This window comes from Lissotriton helveticus, chromosome 4_1 (assembly GCF_964261635.1).
Source record: "Lissotriton helveticus chromosome 4_1, aLisHel1.1, whole genome shotgun sequence".
Classification (NCBI taxonomy): domain Eukaryota; kingdom Metazoa; phylum Chordata; class Amphibia; order Caudata; family Salamandridae; genus Lissotriton; species Lissotriton helveticus.
In genome coordinates this window covers 774223577-774238098 of record NC_136063.1, presented here as the reverse complement: position 1 = coordinate 774238098, position 14522 = coordinate 774223577, and positions in this window count along the sequence as shown.

The window sequence follows — 14522 nt, the reverse complement described above, 5'->3', positions numbered from 1 at the left end:
CTTTGCCTTCTAAGCTAAAAGCTTGCTGTATCCCTCACCGTACTCAAAGTGTGCTAGCTGACTAGCCTCTCACTTCTCTTTTACTCTATTTCTCAGAATTCCTGCTAAGTTTGCTTTTAAATCAATTAGATCTTCCATCTCCTTCTGGCTAGCCCCCCTGTTTCCTATGTTAACTAAGCCCGACTCCAGATTTCGAATCTTCTCCTCCAAGTCTGAAACCCTGCTATAGTATAATCTCCTTTTCTTAGCTGCCAAGGCTCCTAATATTCTTCGCAAATAGGCTTTATAAGCGTCCCAAACAATCTCCATCTTAGCTGAACCCTGGTTCCTTTAAAAAAATTGCTTTGTCTCCTCCTTCAGAATCGCCCGTCTCCTCTTCAGATAATATTGTTCGATCCAACCTCCAGATTGAAGCTAATGTACCATCACCTATTGTCAGCTAGAGAGAAATAGCGGAAGGATCAGATAGGTGTACTCCAACGTGTCCAACCTGAGCTACTGAATCTACCAAAAAGTAATCAATCCGGGATTCATGGTTATACTTTTTATTATAGAAAGTAAATCCTAGCTGCTGACCAAACTTGCATCTCCAAATATCACATAACCCCCACTGATTCATCAACAATCTGACTTTGTTTGACATCTTGGGATTTACAACCGCTCTACTGTTTTCAGACCTGTCTAATTTGTGATCCAGAACAGTATAAAAATCGCCTGCCATGATAATCTGACCAAATAAATTCAGTAGTTTCCAGGCCAGGTCGTCTAGTGGCCCAGTATCATCCTGGTTCGGACTATAATATCCCACCACAATAAGAACTTGCTCAAAAACAATTACCATGTTTATACCTTTCTCCTAACGGGTGCATTACGAAACGTTCAATCAAAATGCATGTAATTTCAATTGTTAAAGGGCAACTAATATTAATGATATTATTTTTGTAATTGTTGACTTTCAGTTACCCCTGATGAAGGGCTGGAAAATGCCCGAAATGCGTTGGGTTTTGAATAAAGAAATGCAGTGCTGAACTATCTTTTGTATTGGGATCGTATTTCCGAGGAGGCCTGGATGGGCACACGTTAATATGAGAAGCTTCTCAAATACATTATGTTTTATAAGTGGATCAGTTAAAAGAGAAGAATTACTTATGGTAAATACTACGGTCAAGATTGGATTAATGATGAACATGGTCAAATGGAAAATTAACAGTTGGATCTAGTATCCACAACATGCAGTGCATCTGGGAGTGGAGCGTGGACCACGTGCTCTCCACATGCTTTTCCTATATGGAATAGGACACATGGTCCAGATATGGACACTTTGGTGTTGGTATTGCATCATACAACTGTATTTGTAATTAACTCATTAACATATGTGAAATTAGTTAAGTTAAGCAAATCCAGGTAGTGGCCTCTGCATTGCATTACTTATCTGCAATTACACAAGGCAACACACATTGCTGTCTTGACTTACAAAGTGCCAAGTAGTCAAAGCATAGAAAGAGGATGGGTAGCTACCTCCTGTAAAACATAACTGTTCCACACTTCACCAATTTAGAGTCAGGCAAATACCAGGAAATCTAACATGTAGCTTTTGGTATACAGTTGTGGCAAAACCATGGGGACCATAGTATAATCAAATATATGTACACACTTTCGCCCAAGGCTGCTTTCCTCACCACACATTAAAAATTAGGCAATGTATCTCAGAAGTGTTTGCATGCATGCTGGAATACTCATATGTACAATTACTTTGTGGTGTATGATGCAGGAAACCTTGCACCATGAGTCAAGGATGATTGCATTGGTCCTAGCCAATATACGTTACCCCATACATAGGTAAGCAAGTGATAGGCTGTAAGCTGCTGACATAGTTCACCCCTGTATGTTGACATTTACACAATGTAGCAGCATTACTAACTACCTGGCACTGTATGAATGCATCAAAAAAATTAACGTATGGTATATGAGGCCATGAGGCCGGCATTGCAATTAAAATACATGTGCTGACTAGTGACATTTACCCAATGTGCTCCAAAATATTCTGTTTGCACTGAGGTAGGATTCCTGACAACCTGTGGAGCCATATATACCCTGCCATGTGGAAATCTAAAGTCACAATATGCATCTATCACCCAGTCTGGTAATGGTTTGTCCAACACCATGGCTAAATAGAATTGCAGGACTACATCCTTGCTGCCTACATGGCATCAATTTAATTGTTCCTCTGAAACTCCATTTCACATATGTATGACAAAGACTATTCTGAGGGATGCTCATGTACCCTTGAGGCCAGATTACAGCAGTCATACCTCAGGTTAAGGGAAGCAAATAAAGAAACGAAAATACTGCTGATAATGTACTTCGCAAGGATTCTGCGCCTACACAGAACTGTGCATAGAGACTTGGAACCTCAGTGAATTAGTGTGTACCAAAACTCACCTTAATATCCAAAATCCCCTACCAGACTAGCAATCAGTGTCTCATTGGTTCTTCCATACCCCCAATGATTAGACAACCCAGAACATGAACTTAGAACACCTCAGGTAACGTGAACACATGAACACTCTTTCGTTATACTATCATACCAGTCCAAAACGAGGAGTAAATGAAGACACGTGCAAGTTTGAAATATTTATTTCTAATGCCGTGTTATCAGGCGCAGTATCTTAGCTAATACAAGCAGACATATTATAAGCAACAAGGTTATCAGCATAGTTACTATTCCAGAAAATACAAAGGGAGAAAGCATGTTAAAATGCTCAAGGGAAGAAGGCTAAATTGCACCTAATTCTTACCCTGCCTTGCTACTATATTATATTATATCTACAGAAGGTCTCTTTGGGATTACAAAGGCGGACCCATAACTCTGGTCCTAGTAGAAAGGTATCACATCATTTTCTACACCAGCTCTCTGCATGTGAATGTTCTCCAAAGTGTGTGTATGATCAGCTTATGAGCCTCTTAGTTGCTCATGAATTGCTTTGTTCTGGTGACTTCCTGTTGGAGCCTTATTGGAAATCGGATATTTTTTTATTTTTTATCGAGCCTGAATTTTTTTCTGCCCAGACCTATTGACTTCACTATGTCCAATGGCTACCTTTACTGAATTTGAACCAATATCGGTCTATAAGGTTTTGCCAATCCATAGCATGTTGTCTGTGAAATTGTAGAATTCAAAAACAACATATGGTTCGGGATGAGGCATGCATGGTGCAAAGCCTCAGTGCTTTGCACTTGCCAGCTCTTAGAACCCCAAACAGATTTAAGATCAATGGTATCCTTCCACAACTCGTAGCCCCCAACAGCCAATTGGTCTAGAAAGGACTTTGAATACAATCATTTTGTGTCGGTAAGTCTAACCCAATCATCAGAACGTATATTTTGTTTAATCACATCCCCCATAGAAACTCTAAGCACATTAGGGACATTTATAACTTCAATGGGCCGATGGATTTGAAACCGAACAGCATCCCATACAATCCCATCTAAGACAGACCAAGCAGTGATATTACCAAAAGCCAGGTCCCTCTTCAATCTGTGTGATGAGGAATGGGGAGCCAATGTTCCATTGATATGTCGAATGCATGTTCTCTCCTCGACATAGTGTCTGTTGACAAGTCAAAAAAAATACACCACAAAGCCAATTGACATGAATAGGTACATCGGAAAAAGCACCAACCAAATGTAGGTCCAAGGTGAAATCAAAAAATGTTTTTTAAACAGTGTTGCCAAAAAGGAAATTTTTGAAGGGGTCTTCGATGTGTGAGAGTCAGTGTCAAATGAAAATCTTGATACTGTAGCCAAACAAGTTTGCAAATCAAGCATCGATAAGTCAGTGGGGTAAGTGTAGTCAGTTTCATCAAGGTGAGTACCAGGCAGTGAACTCAGTAAAGGACTCAAATCTGTAGGCATCTCAAGTGCAACATCAGGCCTTGGATCAGAAGCCGGGCCAAAACAGAATTTCGCAAAATCGAAGGACATGAGACTGCCGGAGTCATACTAAGAAGAATCAGCCTCTCTGTGTATTTTGACATTTTCAATGGAGATATACCTGTTTTCTTTACAACCTGGAAGTGGTGGTAAAATGACTGTTCGTTTGCCCTTTACACCAAGCACCGAACTGGAGCTCGATAAGTGAACCAGTTCTGCAACTTGGGGTAGCCAGCCAACTACCGGAATCTGCAACGCAGCTTCAGATGTGCAGGGCAAATGTTCCTTTGCAAGACCGTCTCTCGTCTTTTGTAGATCCTGTAAAACATTGCAATGTTCATCTACGTCAAAGGAGGCAGCAACAGCCGACTGGTCAAGACCGTCAAGGCCTGGGATGAACATCTTGATACCAAAGAGCATTTTGTATGGGCTCCGCCCACCCAGAGGCCTTCTAGGGAGATTATTTAGGGCACGCTGCACGCTATTGAGGTGGGCCAGCCAGTGCCTATAAACCTAGCTGTCAAAGACTGCTTTAAATCACGGTTCATTCGTTCCACAACACTATTACCCTCAGGTCTGTATGGAGACGGAAATTTGACTTGGACCCCCAACGAAGCCATGGCATCCTTATACACCTTAGAGGCGAAAGCAGGACCCTGATCCGAATGGAAGGTACCACAGGCAAAAATCCCTGCAAAGACTCGCAAGTCTCTTATGACAGTTCGCGAATCAGCGCTGCGGTGCGGCCACACCGACACAAAGCGTGTGCATGAATCAACTGCTACTAAGATGTACTTATATGCAGAATCAGAAGAAAAAGAACCGCAGTGATCTAAGTAAACACAACCAAGTGGTGTTTTTTGATATGTACAACTGTGTCTGGGGCGGACGCGCAGCAGTGGAAGGCTTAATCTGCTGGCAAATGTCACATTGAAGGACATAATCACGCATCCGCTTGTACAGTCCCCGCCACCAGAAACGTTGTTGTAACTGAGATACAGTAGCCGAAACGCCCGCATGCGCAGACGCAACATCTTCATGGGCAGCTGTAATCAGTGTGGATCTGCGGTCTGCATTGGGAATCAACCTTTCAACAACGTCCGGTATTTTCACATAAGGAACTTTATCAGGACTTAAGTGGTATGAATACTTTGAAGGGAACCCGTTAGGATATTTACTTCCCTTCTCAGTCGCGGCTACCGCCGCCAAGTTATCATCATCAATCTTACTCTTGGAACGTGTAACTGCCGCAACCAAATATGTCGATACTGCTGATTTTGCGGCCTCAACAGCCAAAGAATTGCCAACAGCGTGAACTTCCACGCAATGATGACAAAGAGTGTGAATTACATACAAGAGTGTCAACTGCTCTTTAAGCTCAGCCACTCGGACCCAGATCATGTTATGTTTTATTGTGCTACCCTTGGAATCACGAAAATCATTTTGAATCCAAAAGAACAGATTCTCATTGTAAGACTGGACACAGTAGAAAGACTCACTCACAATAAGAGTCATCACACTAGGATCAGCGTATTCCAATGCAAGCATTTGAGCACGAAGCTCTGCCAATTGTGCGGTACAGTCCCCTAAAGTCTGCGTGTGCACGACCTTGGACTTGAATTCATCATTCACCTTGGCACCTACCACAATGACACAAGCTGAAATGTATGCGTGCTTAGACCCATGCGCAACTTGCGCTGAACCATCAGTGTAAATGATACAATGGAAATCCTCCAAAGGCCGCATAGTCAAAGGGGCAGGATGAACAAATTCATACTGCATAAACTCTTGTGTCTGTAAGGAGGCATCAAAAACAAATGTGACATCCGGAGACGTCAGCGACGCAGCCCATTGTATCCACCGTGGGTGCAAAGCTTTAGAATTCGGTACACTGGCTTTCATCACTGCTTCAAGTGCAGGATACGGGGTAACAACCAATATGCGTTTTCCCTGCGACAGTGCACGTTCCTTGAGAATCGCCATTTGCACTGCTGTCAAAACTTTTTCCACAGTGGAAAACCGCATTTCAGCCGAAGTGTACAAGTGCAACTTGTAAGCAATAGGTACTGTGTCACCTTCGTTAAAAGTAAGGTAAGTGAAACCAACCGCCCTAGGGATGATTCTTATCACCATGTTGGTGTGGTTATCACGAGTCAGTAAAAATTTTGATTCTAGAAGATCAGCCTGCTAATATTGCAAAATGGCTGAATGTTCAGGCAGCCAGCATGATTTGGTAAAAGTTGGTTGTATCAAAGCATACAAAGGCTTGATACGCTCGGTATATTTGGGAATATATGTACGCCCAAAATTCAAAAATCCCAGCAAGGACTGTAATTTGTTGAAGCGCGCAGTTGTGCGTATTTCTCCAAGAAGTGAGGAGCCAATCCTCAACCTTCATTGTTGAGCTCATAGCCAGGGAACAACACTGTGTACTCTGCGATGCGAGACTTTGCAAAGTTAAATTTGTAACCGAAGTCCGCAAAGTTACAAATTATGCGATCAACGCGACACAGATGCGCCCAAATTTCGTCGTCTGTGAGATAGCTGTCATCTACATACGAACACGCATCTGGGTCAACTCTCTCCAAGAGAGAGACTATGCGGGCAGCAAACACACCTGGACTATTCTTATAGCCCATCGCCAGGCATTTAAATTGGCGTTGTTTGCCGCCACAGGTAAAACTGGTCCAATGGGAACTCAGACCATCCAAATTGTGGGCAAAAATCAGTTAGAAATGTCAAGTGTGGTTTTAAACCGTTTTCGCACAAGACCATCGACCAAAGCAGAGCCGTGGGTATTCTGTACTGCACAGGTTCGGCAATGCGAGTTTAAATGCCGGTAATCCAATACCAAACGGTACGAACCGTTGGGCTTGGTCACAGTAAAATGTGGGTTATTCATCGGCAACACACAAGTTTCAATTACACCTTGATATTCCAATTGTTGAAGGATTTCCGCAACGGAAGCCTTAGCTTCACGTCGGATGGGATATTGAGGTTGAAGCTGTGGCATAGACCGTAAGGGAATTTCGTGGTGTGGGGAAAATGTATCCCAACACAGTGCGTACGGTACAGAGCCGACGCAAGGGCTTTAGCCCACTCTTCTGCAAAATTCAGCGCATGCTCCTTCAAGACTGTGTGTGCGAAACTAGGGAAGATCACCTCCTCCCCTCTCGGAGCTGCGAGACCAAAGGATGGGGGGCAGTCAGCCTTCGCTAACAAAATGTCATAGATTTTCCCAAAATACCCCTTTTATTGTACGTTGTATGTCACCTTCAATTAAAAGGACTATTTCATAAAGTCTATCAGGGGGAGCTACTCTGGTATCAGCTGTCTCCACAACAACATATTGGTCAGTCGCTGTCACCTTCAGTAGTGGACGCAGGGCCTCTTGCACTATGGTAATCTCCGCCGTGCTGTTAAAGCGGCAACCTTCTTTTTGCTGAAACTGGGGTCTCTTCTGTGAAGAATCGTCCTGTTTGCCTTTTCCGTCTATCGGGCGGGGCTGGTCGCGAGTCTGCGGACCACCCCTACCTCTTCCGCCGCCTCCACCACCGGACGATGAGGCCGATGTGTCCTGAATAGAATCAGGAGAGCGTTGATCAGGAACCTGAAATCTATCAGGCGACTTAATCGAACTGCGGTCGTGCAAGTCATAAACGCACTCAGTAGACGCAGGCACCGGTGATGGGGGACGGGACTCCTGTTTCTGTTGTTGTTTACCCTGTTTTTTGTTTTTAGACCAATTATGCTTTTTGGTTTTGAGTTGATCGTCATTTTTAGTCTTCAACCCTTGGGGTTGCTTTTTCTCCTTAGTAGAAAATGGCTTGACACCCAGACTATAATGGCCAATGGTTTTATAAGCAGCCGTGATAATCTTTGGTAACTGTCGAGGCTTATCGGCATTGGGGACCGCGAACAAAGCATTAGACACCTGAAAGTTTACTGTGTCTCCCTTTATATTAGAAAGGATGAGCTCGGAAACTACGTCAAATGCGCCGCAGTGTCTTATTCCCAATTCAACCGCAGCCTCAGGTCCGTGTTCGTCCTGAACACGCTTAATGACCGTTGGAAGGACAGCCATTGACGGAGTGCCGAAGCACCTCGTGTACAACACCGCAAAAATTCTACCCCATGACTCTCAGTCACCGGTGTCTGGTATCAAGTCTTTCGGCAAACTAATTGTAAGAATCCTGTGTTTCTCAACAGGAGTCGTGTTAGGAAATACCTCTTCCAGCTGGTCAAATTTCTCCTCAAGCCAGAATGGCATATCATTCTTATCCTGAGGACCCTTGCCCATCACAGCATTAACCATTACTGGACTGGGCTTCATATCACTAGGTCCGGCTGGAAGCGCCGCAACACCCGGGGCCCCGCCCGGGAGATTGCGGGTAATGTATTGTACCATGGCCCTAATAACTGCAATTGCGGTTGTATGTAGGACCCGTAGATCAGCAACGGGTACAGCACCCGATCAAGGATGCGGAGTAAATCCTGCCAAAACAGGCCAAGTTGCGCCTGGAATGGACAAAGGACCCAATCTAGTTGTTGCTAATGAGTGGGGAAAGGCGCCATTAAACCAAACACGATGCTGCCAAGCATTAATTGGAACTTTCTGTGTCCTATAAGGAACATATTCTGCGGGCACGGCTGAGTGAGTATATGTGTGAAACACAGCAGAATTTGCGTCCACTGCAGGAAAAGTCACCCACGAGTAAAAGATCTCATAGGGGTATGCAACTTCAGCACTCCCCACCATGATCACCGCCATGCCTTCCAAGGCGAAGTTATAAGTCTGCAAATGATTGCGTATCGCAATGCGACTATGCTGCGGTATGTCAACGTCACCCATTCTGACACAGATAGAAAGTGTGGCAATACAAAATCTACGTAGCACAACTTGGTAGTAATTCAAACGAAAACCGTTTCGAAAGATTCAAGCTAGAAAAGACCTATTTAACTATAGGTAGGTTTATCCGACATTACTATTATCCGGAAACAATTGTGAAGGGGTTAAGGACTGATAAAAGTACTACTCAAGTTTCATGTAATAAGACCACCATCTGCTGGGGGCCATGTCGCACGGATTCTGCTCCTACACAGAACTGTGCATAGAGACTTGGAACCTCAGTGAATTAGGGTGTACCAAAACTCACCTTAGTATCCAAAATCCCCTACCAGACTAGCAATCAGTGTCTCATTGGTTCTTCCATACCCCCAATGATTAAACAACCCAGAACATGAACTTAGAACACCTCAGGTAACGTGGAACATATGTACACTCTTTCGTTATACTATCATACCAGTCCAAAATGAGGAGAAAATGAAGACACGTGCAAGTTTGAAATATTTATTTCTAATGCCTTGTTCTTAGGCACAGTATCTTAGCTAATACAAGCAGACATATTAAAAGCAACACGGTTATCAGCATAGTTACTATTCCATAAAATACAAAGGGAGAAAGCATGTTAAAATGCTAAAGGGAAGAAGGCTAAATTGCACCTAATTCGTACCCTCCCTTGCTAGCATATTATATTATATTACAGAATGTCTCTTTGGGATTACAAGGGTGGCTCCATACTTCTGGCCCAAGTAGAAAGGTATCACATCATTTTCTACACCAGCTCTCTGCATGCGAATGTTCTCCAAAGTGTGTGTGCATGCTCTGCGCAGTGCATTATTAAACGCGCCAAAATCAGAGGTGGCCACAGCTGCATATGTGTTATGTCTAGAACGTGAGCTGATTAGATCGAACAACAACCACTGTGTTGAAATAACCTTGAAGGCCTCAGCACTCACTGTTCAGACATAGCTTACCAAGCAAGGCTGATACTATAGGAAAACATATTATTCTCGTGTGAAGCAAAATATTCTGCTAGACATTTATAATATTGTGTGCCGTGTGCAAAAGCAGCAGAGAGGAAAAATGGTGTTTAAACTTCTAATAAGCTAATGCTAACTTAACACAGAGTAAAGGCAAAGTCCATCCCCATGACAGTACTAGAACTCATGATTCAAATCAATTATTAGGAAACAATTTGACATATTACACCAACTTTTGCAGCATCTATCATAGGAATAATGTTTTTTGTGATGACTAGCCTGCTGACATGTTCATACAAGATTTTACATTTTTAATATACACACAGCTACAGAAACAGGTATGGGTCACAACACATTTTAAGTGTATATCAGCATGAATTTCTGACCATGCCTATAATCATTCACACTGAACCTATGTTGCAGGTGAGGTTATATGTATGGGCCTTAATCAAAGCACCCCAAAGTGGAATAAGGAATTATTTGAATTGGTTATTAATCTATTTGTATAATGTATATCTCACCCAAGGTTCTAATGATTATAAAATTATTTATGATTGTACATATGCCATGGTTTTTAATTGAAATCATTTGATATTGACTAAATGTCCTATGTTTTTATTTTGATGTACTTTTATGATCCTGGAGATCGAAATAAAGTTATGATGATGGTGGTTATATGTATGCAGCATGTATGAGCATAGTATGATGCAAAATGAAATAATATATGAGGCATTTCGACACACACTTACTCTAAATCAGATTACATGAGATCGTAATGGTTACACTTGGAGATGCTGTCTGGGTATTGTGTTCCACCTAAGTATGGCGAAATGCCCGAATTCGCGGTACGCGAATTCACGCAAAAGCGAATTCACGCAAAAGCGACTTCGCGCAAATTTGCGGATTTTTTTTGCGTGTTCGCGGGGCGCTGTTCTTGTTCGCGGGCTTTTTTTCACCGCAATGACCGCGAACTTACCCATGCGGTCGTACATGGGCGTGGCCATCTTGTTTCACGTGTTTGCGTTGCGTATTTCCAGTTCCGGGCCCCAGTTGCATGCTCACGTTGTGCAATTCCTACGTGCGGGTCTCAATTACGTGTTTGCGTCCATTTTTGCATGTTCGCGGGAGAAATATCGCACGACCTTACCCACGCGGTCCTCAATGGTCGCGGCCATCTTGTTTTTCATTCATTTCTATGGTCCTGGGCATGCTTTTTGTATCCAGCTTTAATCTTTGCCAACCTTTCTTTGTTTGAAGTTGTTTTAGATCTTTTTTACTCATTTTCTATCCCTCTCTTTTTCTACATCTATATTTTGTGTTTTTTCTACTTTTGGTTACTTTAAAACTACTTTTTTAACTCTTTTTTTCTTTTCTTTACTTTTTCCCTATTTCCTTTTTTTATTTTACTTTACTGTCCAGGACCATGGCAAAAAGGAGCCAGCAAAGATCTGAAGGGGAAGGGTCCTGCACCCCGTAGCCGGCTCCCTTGCGGGCGCTTAGGAGGGGAGGATGTAACGGCCAGGGAGATTTTCAGCCCGGTGGAGGTGGCTGCACTGATCCTTTATGTGCAGCACCACCTCCGCAAGACCGTGGCAGCAGGGGGCAGGTTTGCGTCAGGGTATGGCCTCCGGGAGCGTCTCCAGCTGTGGGCTAAGGTGTGTTGAGCCATGCGGAGGGAGTCGAGGGTCCGGCGCACCTACCATCTAGCGACGCACCGGTAGTCAGACCTCCTTGACCGTGAGCAGGACTTTCTCCACCTGCTAGGTGTGGATATCCCTGGCCTTGGTGAGTAGCTATTTAATATCTATTTTGTTTTCTTCTGCTCTGTGTTATATTGCTAATATATGTTTTTCCCGAAGTGCAAGAATGCTGCCGATTCGATTACATTGCAGGTAATTTAACGTTTAAATAGCTTCTGTGATTGCAGGCGCTTGCCTGCTCAGTGGCGTTGCTACTATGCTTACTTGTTTGCAACTTTGTGCTTATTTGAGAGCAGAACTGCGTAATGCTAGAGAGACTAGAGACTCAAGTCTAGTCCTTCCTTTGTACTCCTGCTGCCAGTAAGAAGAAATAGTGGTGGATTGATAGGTTGAGTATATTATGACTTGTTATTTAGTAGTAGGACATTTTTTTAGTGGTCTGCAATCATGATGACGGACTGTGTCTGTGCTGTTGAGTGTTGGCAGTCGTAGTAGAACCTTTTTGTTGTTGGTTTAGTTAGTGATTTACATACCTTTCCAAGTAGACAGTCTGCGAATCCAGCAATACTGTACTATCTATCCTAGTTGGCCAGATCAGATAGGTCAATCAATACATGTAGTGCAATTGTTGGTAATTTGTTTCCCCGAGATAATTTTAGATTGTGGTCAAAGAAATCAAATATTTCAAAAAACCAATCATCCATGTTTGTGTTCATTTCATGATAATCAGCACCTCCCAGGGGCAAGAAGACTGAAACTGCGGCGGAACAAGGTGGGCAGGAACGGTCCTCTGCAGGCTCTTCTGCTGGCCCCAGTAAGTTGTTCTGTTGTTAATATTAATAATTATACTTCCCTAACTTTAAAAGGTCCTATTCATTCAAAATTGTTTCCTAATTCTATTTTTTACAAAATAGTCTTTGATCTTCTTGTAGACTGTTTCTACATTCTTATCCTGCCTCTACCGTCACTCTCTGTGCTACTACTATTATTTACTATTATTATGAGTCGGTCTGTGTAGGTAGCTAAGCTTGCCCAGTCGGCAAACGGTGTTAAACAAAACTCGGATCCAGGCACTGAGTGCAGTCCTCTGGGTTGCCCTTGCTGTCTATTCCAGTCTTCTTAATGTAAGTGCTTTGACAATTTCCAACAACAAATTGTCAATGTGTCCAACAAGAATAAACTAGTAGTTGGCTTTTTTGATTTGATAGGAGCACATACCATACCGCTAGTGTTTCAGGGACTATTCTGCTCATACAGAAGTATGGACAAGAGAAATAGGAGATTGTTGATGATAGGTGCAGTTTGACTTTCCACATACCTAAGTCCGAACAGAAGTTGAACCCCCAATCCCCTGATCGACTATCTAGTGTGTCTGACCAATGATTACATTACGACCCAGAAGAACAGAAGAAGACTACCGCCGAGTTCCGACCTATCAGAGTCACGGAAACATGCCTGCACAGTGCAGTAGTTCAAAGTTCAAACCCTTCCGCTCACTCACTCATGAACAAAAACCACACAGTGTTTGTTAGTTTAAAAAAAAAATTCAAATAAGAAAAAACAAACAATTTCTTCATTTTTAATAGCGCAGTATTGCAAGCGAGCACTGGTGATGAGATAGATGACGTTAAAGTTTAAACAACATTCCCTTGAATCAATATAACTTAACACATCAAATTATTAGAATAACTGTGCGGGAGACCCCACCTTCTTTAAAGTGCTTAAAGTATTGCTGGTGATGAGGAGTAGGTGGTGAATTGTCCTGTTGGCAGAAGGGCAATGGAATCTTCTGTCTGTAATTATAAAAATGGTGCACGTTAAAAAGCAAGCATTCATCAGTTATGCCAAAAAGTGTAGCATTTAATGGCTAACCATATAAAAGGTTTTCACCCTCCCCAAAACCGTCACTTTTTTTCATTCCCAATAATTAAAAATTGGTTATGTATTAACATTTTCTTTCATTACGAGACGACATAGGGGTGGTGTATGGCATCTGAAAATATGACATGTTTTTCTAGACGTCACAACATCGGATGCGGCACCTAACACCAGTGCCGGGGCCAGCAGTGCGGAGGGGTCCACTCCAGGTGATGCGGCAGCCCCACAACAAGTGCCACCAGGAGGAGTTGGGGGTGAAGGCTCAGCGGTGGCGGATGGTGGTAAGTTATTATACTCCTTACTTATTGACATTTTTGAGTAGGCTCGCAAAGGAGTGTATGATGTACTGTACAGTAGACAGTACACTAGTACAAGTACACCGTACTGTTAAGAACAGTTACTAATTTAGAACTACATTTTTGCCAATCACGGAGAAGACAGTCAACCTTGACTTAGCCATAGCATTAGCGGCGGTAGTTCTCGGGTAAGCAATGGCCCCCTCTATGACTTCAACTCAGCTGGGAAACTTTTATCGTGAAGCCAAGTCATATCAGATGAACTTGAGGGATGTGAAGAACGAAAAGGGAAAGAAGGGCGAAAGGAAGGACAAGCGAGTCGTAACATTTATGACTGTAAAAGAACGATAAGTGTTTTTGAATGCAGGCAGAGGTGGCTGATAGGACGGAATCACATGCATGGTTGCTTGAAGCAAGGGTGGTTGGAGGAGAAAGAAAAGATGACTGCCTGTGTGGGTGAATCTGAGAAAATGCATGTGTGGTGTGCATTGCAATATATCATTTGAGTCAAACTCAAATGCAAGTCAAGACGGTGGTTTACCAAATAAAATTAAAAGGGTGTTAGTTGGTTGTTGAGAAAAAATAAACTTGGTATAGTTGAGACATTAAGAAGAATGATAGACATTTACTTTGGGAGCCTGGATAGTATCTTCTTCTTCCTCATAGATAGCAGAGGTGTATGTAGTAGAGCAGATGCTCAGTGGAGGAAGAACAGCATGTCCGTGCCAGAGTAGCAAAGCTGAGGAAATCCAAATACTAGAAGTTGTGATTGTTCAGAAATATTCCCTTGACTAACAGTACAGTAGTTTACTTTGCAAGCACAGCATATATTGGCAATGTATTGTATAGTTGACATTATATCAAGTTAAGTCCCTTCCTCCGGCAATTATGG